At 38.2% G+C, this 6,843-nt stretch overlaps 1 non-coding gene across 1 annotated transcript; it reads left to right on the top strand.

Annotated features, from left to right (window-relative positions):
* The first annotated feature begins 200 nt into the window (after window positions 1-200).
* Window positions 201-274, top strand: TRNAI-AAU (transfer RNA isoleucine (anticodon AAU)). The gene has a single exon. It is a non-coding gene; the product is annotated as a tRNA-Ile (tRNA).
* The last annotated feature ends 6,569 nt before the right edge of the window (window positions 275-6,843 follow it).

Genomic DNA, 6,843 nt, shown 5'->3' with positions numbered 1-6,843 from the left:
TCTTTTTCTTTTCGCAGGAGCGCAGAAAGGGGAAATGGAAAACAGGAAGAGAGGCTTGAAGAAGCAATGTGACTTGATCTTGGCTTAAAAAAGTTAAACGAAAGTCTCCTTTGGAAAGGAAGAAGAAAGATCTTCAATTTTAAACAAAAGAATGTAAACACAATTTTTAACTTTTGAATGAAAACGGCGACTTGCCCAGTGGCCGGTTAGCTCAGTTGGTTAGAGCGTGGTGCTAATAACGCCAAGGTCGCGGGTTCGATCCCCGTACGGGCCAAGGAAGTGTCACTTTTCTTCGTTCCTCTTAAATGAAAATTAATTTTTCTGTCTTCACCTCACATATTGGAAATAGCCTTTGCGACATAAAATTGGAATTAAATATACACTTCATTTCTTAATCCTCAGCAATGACATCTACCTTTTTTGGCCCCGTCTTCAGAGGGGGCAGAGGTGGGGGGGCAGAAAAGGAAAAGCCTTGCCGAAAAAGTGTCATAAAGCCCTCAGATCGAAATTTTAGTAAAGAAAATGAGGGTATGAGGATTGAGATGGCATTGGAGAGCAGCGTCTGCTGGCCGCTGGCCTTCAGACAGCCCCAGTTCCTTGTTCCTTTCCCAGATTCCGGTCCACCAAGTATACGTGTGGCCCTTACCTGCTTCATCTACATAATTACCTCCTCGGCCTTTGCGCTGCCTTGTCAACACTGTTGAAGTCGTTATTGCTTGCTACTAAAATAATCACAATCAGACACAATGCATATTTTCCTCTTCGTTTTTTCTTTTGAACTATCACTTGGCCTTTACCAGAATTTCTGTCTATGAGGACAGCTTTTTTTTCCAGATCTCCAGGACCAAGAACAGTTTTCAACACAACGTAGGCATTAGATAAATATTTGTGGATTGAATGTATGAAGAAGCCTCACTACCAGAGAGTGTTTCCAAACGTTATGATTAGTTCACGTTCTGAACATTTTATTTTGGCCTAAAAGTAAAATCACTTTATTTATTTATTTGTTTATCCAAGTAATGTATAATAAATACACCGATTTTATCTCTGAGGCTCTCAATTTAACTTTCAGTTCAGTGATGGAATGAACAGAGATGTTGTTAAGGACAGGGTGAAGGGTGGGTGAGGCTTAGGGATGTTGTTACTGGCAGGATGGGTCGTGATTATGGTTTGAATGAAGATGGAATTGGGGTAAGAAACTGTGATATGTGGAGAACAGAACCAGGTAATAAAAAAGTTGATTTTTATCTTGACCTTCCTGCATTAAATCAACCAGGAATAATTAGCTAGTTGTGGTGGGCTTATTGCCTTAATGATCACAATTCTTCTCCCTTCCCTTTATCCATGCTCTTTCTCATGTGACCTTGTAGTGCCTTCCCACTCTAGGCTGAACACTGCAACTTGCTTTCACCAGTGAATAGTAGCAAACTTGACAAAGAAGATTCTTGAAAAACCCCTTGGCTCTTTCTCCTTGCTTTTCTGGGTTGTTATTTAGTTTTTTGTTTGTTTTTTAAAATAAGCTTTATTTAAAAAAAATAAATAAGCTTTATTTTTTAGAGCAGTTTGAGGTTCACAGCAAAACTGAGTGGAAAGTTCTCACATCCCCCCTCCCACACCACACACGTTCTCTCCCACTGTCAACATCCTAAATCAGAATGGTAGATTTATTACAACTGATGAACCTACTACAACAGGTCATTGTCACCCAAAGTATGTAGTTTACATAGGGTTCACTCTTGGTGTTGTACATCCCAGAGGTTTTGACAGATATATAATGACATATGTCCACCATTACAGTATGATACAGAGTAGTTTCACTGCCCTAAAAATCCTCAGTGCCTATTTATCCCTCTCTCCCTCCTAATCCTTGGCAACCTGACCTTTTATTTTCTCCATACTTTTGCCTTTTCCAGATGTCATATAGTTGAATCATACAGTATGTAGCCTTTTCAGGTTGGCTTCTTTCACTTAGTGATATCCATTTAAGGTTCCTCCATATATTTTCATGGCTTGATAGCTCATTTCCTTTCAGTGCTGAATAATTTTCCATTGTCTGGATGTATCACAGTTTATTTATCTACTCATCTACTGGAAGACATTTTGGTTGCTTACAAACTTTGGCAATTATGAATTAACTGGCTATAAACATCTATGTGCAGGTTTTTGAGTGGATGCAAGTTTTCAAATCATTTGGGTAAATTCCAGGGAATGCAACTGCTGGATTGTATAGTTGGTAAGAGCATGTTTAGTTTCGTAAGAAACTGTCAAACTGTCTTCAAAAGTGGCTGCACCATTTTGCATTCCCACCAGCAATATATGAGAGTTCCTGTTGTTCCACATCCTCCCCAGCATTTAGTGTGGTCAGTGTTTTAGATTTTGGCCATTCTAATAGGTGTGTGGTGGTATCTCATTGTTGTTTTAATTTGCATTTCCTTAATGACATATAATGTTGACCATCTTTTGAATAGTTATTTGACACCTGTATATCTTACTTGGTAAGGTGTCTTTTGAGATCTTTTGCCCATTTTTTTAATCCAGTTGTTCATATTCTTGTTGTTGAATTTTAAGAGCTCTTTGTATATTTTGGATAACAGTCCTCTATCAGTCATGTCTTATGTAAATATTTTCTCCCAGTCTGTGGCTTGTCTGCTCATTCTCTTGACAGTGTCTTTCACAGAGCAGAAGTTTTTAATTTTAGTGAAGTCTAACTTATCAATTGTTTCTTTAATGGCTTGTGCTTTTGGTGTTATATCTAAAAAATCATCACCAGACTCAATGGTCATCTAGATGTTCTCCTGTGTCATCTTCTAGGAGTTTTATAGTTTTGTGTTTTACATTTAGGTCTATGATCCATTTTGAGTTAATTTTGGTTATGATTATCAGGTCTCTGTCTAGATTTCTTTTTTTTTTTTTTTGCATCTAGATCTGCAACTATTCCAGCACTATTTGTTGAAAAGTCTGTCCTTTATCCATTGTATTGCTTTTGCTCCATTATCATAGACCAACTGGTTATATTTGCATTGCTCTGTTTCTGGGCTCCCTATTCTGCTCTATTGATCTATTTATGTATTCTTTTAAAGTACCATAATGTCCTTATTAGTGTAGCTTTATAACAAGTATTGAAGTCAGGTTGTGTCAGACCTCCAATTCTGTTCTTTTCTTTTAATGTTGTGTTGACTATTCTGGGTCTTTTGCCTCTCCACGTAAACTTTAGAATCAGTTTGTCAATATCCACAAAATAATTTGCTGGAATTTTGCCTGGGGTTGTGTTGAATGTATAGATCAAGTTGGGAAGAACTGACATCTTGTCAATATTGAGTCTTTCTATCCATGAACATGGAATATCCTCTATTTGTTTACTTCTCCTTTGATATCTTTCATCAGAGTTTTGTAATTTTCCTCATATAGATCTTACACAAATATGTTAGATTTATAAGTAAGTATTTCATTTTAGGGAGTGCTAATGTAAATAGTATAGTGTTTTTAATTTCAAATTCCAAGTGTTCATTGCTGGTATATAGGAAAGTGATTGACTTTTGCATATGACCTATGTGTCTTACAACCTTTCTGTAATTGCTTATTAGTTGCAGGAGGGTATTTTTTTTCCTGGTTGCTTTTGCCCTGAGCCATGTTCATGAGAACTCACCTGGGTTTAGCATGCTAGGGAATAAGAGATGTATGGCGATTAGCTGATTGTCCGCTGTTCACCAGACATGAGAGTCAGCCCATCTGGGACATAAATAGTCTGGTCAGTCCAAACCTATATTTGTAAACCACAGACTAGTGAGCTAACTAGATTCTAGCAGTTTTAAGCTGCTGAATTAGGATCGTTTATTAAGCAGTATAGTTGTGGCAATAGATAACTGATGTGTACATTAAAATATCATTCAATTTACTCTAGCAGAATTAACCTCATTTCTATTCCTCAAATACACAAGGTAAAGTCTTTGTGGGCACTATATCCTATGTCTGGAATGATTTTACCTGGATATTCTCATGGTTCATTCATTTTCGTCCTTCAGATTTTTGCTCAAATTCAGCAATATTCCACTTAGAAACTGAAAATAGAAACTCACTCCTAATGTCTTTCTCTGATTAATTGCTCTCCTTAGCATTTATTTTCACAGCATCTAGCATTTTATATGCAACTTTGCTTTTAAAATATCTCTGTTACCCTGTCACTGGAAAGGAAAGAGATTTCTGTCTATTTTGTTCACAGCTGTTATCCCAGTGACTAATGCAGTATATGGTACATAGTATAGATTCAGTAAATATTTATTGAATGAATGAGTGATTAAGTTCTTTGTCTAAAGCAAAAAGGACACATGCTTGAAGCGATGGTGGGAGAGAGGAGCAAACATCACCTTAGATCTGACCCTCCAGAGATGTTGGGTCAACACAGCAGGAAAGGCGTATTTCCCTTTTCCAAAATTTCACAGAAGGATGCACGTGGTGTTTACTTTCTCCATCTCCATTCTCTTCTTTCCATATCTTGAACCTAGGTGAAGTGGGAGTTACCCAATTAGAGTTTTAGAGATAAGGTCATCTATAATCTGGCGAGGAAAGCCTCTTAATTTAACAAGATCTATAGATGGTCTAGATTATCCTGACCCTACTCAAAAGTGGTAGTTCATTGATCTATATGCTGGCAATCAGGAATTAATGTGAAGGAGTACATCTCTCAGTGTCATTTTCTCTTTGACTCTCTATGTCTCTTCTGTCTACTGCCTGATTCTCTTTGCTTTTTCCAATTCAAATCCCCCCTCCCCCCCAAAAAAATCCATGTGGACCACCCATCTAAATAATTGAACCACTTTTGGAGCAGAGATTTTTACTGAAGATCAGCTTATAGGCCTCTGTATGGGTCAATTGACAGCCCATGGATTGATGCCTTGGAGTGCTCTGGCCAAATTCTATATGGCCAGAGGTTAGGTGTCAGCATTACACGTTAGAAAATATGACCACCCTCAAAAAGCAAATATCACTTTTGTGATTGCAGGCTGATGGTGTCTATTAAATGAAACTAATGGCATGGCAAACTAGTGGATTGCCAAGTTTCTTACTCCGTAGTGGACACCTAATGATTTCTTCCACCATTTTAAACTTTAGCATAGTTTTGGAACCAGTCTTCATGTAACTTTGTCCTGAAAGGGAAACATAACAGCAAAGAGAAACATGGAATTAAAATCTATTTGTGACATTTGCTACCATAAACCTTGGAAAATTCTTTAGTCTCCTCAGGGAAAGGAATTTTCTTGCATTCCTATCAGTGAAATACTAATGACTTAAAGAGAATTTTATGTGCATTGACTAAAACAATCTTCTCCTGACTATTGTATTATTCTGATGATCATTCAAATATACTATTTGACTGCTATCTTAAAAATGTTTCTCTGCCCCAACATTTTCATCTTGCTGCCCTATTTCTCAGATGACGTCACACAAGATCTCTAAAGAACTACACAGATTTGCTATCTGCAGTTTCTCTTTTCCCATTCTTCTTCAAACCCAGTACACTGAGGTTTTTTGGCGCCATCACTTCATGGAAGCTTCTGGTCTAGATCACCAAAGACCTCTAAATGTCTAAAATTAATGATCGTTTCCAAGTCCTTGATTTCTCAGGGCCATAGGCACATTATTGTTCTTAAAACCTTTTCTTCATTTGACTTTCAAGACACTGCTGTCCTGATTGTCTTTCTACCTCACTGGCTTCTCCTTCTCAATATCCTTTGTTTCCCCTATTCTCATGCAACCTTTTTTTACAATGGAATGTCTCAAGGCTTGGTCCTCAGACCTCTTCTTTATATAGTCTCTACCTGGTGATTTTATTAGTTCTTGTAGCTTAAATAATGTCTATGTGACTACAACTCACTAATTTGTATCTGTAATCTAGACCATTCCATTAAACTACAGGCTTGTAGATTCAACTCATTCCTTAGCATTACACTTGAGGGTTTTATACTAGGCATCTAAAAGTTAGCATGTCTAAAACAGAACTCCCAATGTCCCCTAATATTAGTGCTGCATCCAAGCTTCCCCATTTCAGTTAATAGCAACTCCATCCTTCCAGGTTTTCAGCAAAATACCTCAAAGTCATCATTGATTCTACTTTCTGTCACTCCTCCTACCCATTTTCTCAGGAATGTCTCTTGACTCTATCTTTAAAATATATCTACACTGTGACTGCTTCTCATCAACTGGACTGCCACCATCCTGTCCAGACCACAGTGATTTCTGATATGTAGCACGACGAGAGGGACTTAACAGATCTCCTTGCTTCCATTGTTTTCTCTCTGAAAAATCTCCACAGAGCTGGCAGAAACACTCAAGTCATGTAAAGCTACTTCCCTGCTTAAAATCCAAGATCTCCTCATTTTATCAGAATAAAGGCCAAAGTCCTAAAAGAAATAACCAGGCTCCACTTGATCTCTCCCTTCCAGTGTGTTTCCTCTCTGACTCCAGGAACCACTCTCCACTCAGCTCTTTCTCCTGCAGTTACAGTTGGCTCCTGATCCTCTTTGCATTCATCAACCACACTTTTGTGTCAGGGAGATTCATTCTCTGTTCCTGTCCATAAGAGATAGGAAGCGCTCCTTCTAGGATGGTTAGCCACCGCAGCCAAGCGCAGTATCTTCTCTGACCAATGGAATGGATAGGACATGATTACTTGTTAAGGGGGGCGAGGAAGCAAGTCTCAGCTCTGGTCTTGTTACATAATTCTTGCAATTGAAAGTCCCGGGCGGCAAAGGAAGCGCGAGGACTTGAGAGTTGGTGCAAAGGTATAGAAATTCAGTGTGGACATTTCTGGACCAAAATTCAGACTTCTCGGGAAAAAGTACTGCT

This window comes from Equus quagga, unplaced genomic scaffold (genome assembly GCF_021613505.1).
Source record: "Equus quagga isolate Etosha38 unplaced genomic scaffold, UCLA_HA_Equagga_1.0 188_RagTag, whole genome shotgun sequence".
Taxonomy (NCBI): domain Eukaryota; kingdom Metazoa; phylum Chordata; class Mammalia; order Perissodactyla; family Equidae; genus Equus; species Equus quagga.
The sequence above is the reverse complement of the archived record's forward strand: the minus strand, read 5'-3'. Positions and strand labels throughout refer to the sequence as shown.